Source organism: Dendroctonus ponderosae, unplaced genomic scaffold, assembly GCF_020466585.1.
Source record: "Dendroctonus ponderosae isolate FM_Combo_2020 unplaced genomic scaffold, Dpon_F_20191213v2 Dpon_F_20191213_8, whole genome shotgun sequence".
Classification (NCBI taxonomy): Eukaryota; Metazoa; Arthropoda; class Insecta; order Coleoptera; family Curculionidae; genus Dendroctonus; species Dendroctonus ponderosae.
The window spans coordinates 10319083-10319634 of NW_026019016.1; positions in this window are offsets into that span (position 1 = coordinate 10319083).

The following is a 552-nucleotide window of genomic DNA, read 5'->3' on the forward strand; positions in this document are numbered from 1 at the left end:
TTTAATTAATGTATGATATACTGAGCTAAGATTGTCGGTATCCGATCTGAAATTCATAGCATTGTTATGTTTTTTAATCTGTATCATTTCATGGACTATTCCCTTATTATAATTACTCTCGTTAATCAGTATTTTTGTGTTATCAAAATCAAAATTATGCAACTTCTGTTGTGAATGCCGTGCTAATGCTGTACAATTTTCGTTATTTTTTCTTAGGCTATACTTATATTCGTATATTCTTTTCTTTAGATATTGTCCAGTTTGACCTGTAATTGTTAATTAACGTCATTTAGCTTAGTAGATATTTTAGTTCAACCGAAAAAAGTAGGTATGCAAGGCTGCTTAGAAGAGGATAAACTATAGCTATCTATGTGCACTAGAGTTAGCTTATGAAGAATGTTTACCACTTTATAATTTTCATAGAGGGCCAAAGTGCAATATTAATCCATGTGGATATAATTACAATACAATAAAGTCTCCAAGCCCCGGTTAGAGCGGCTCAATATCAATTATACTTCATTGCATCTGATTTAATTAAAAATGCAAATTAAA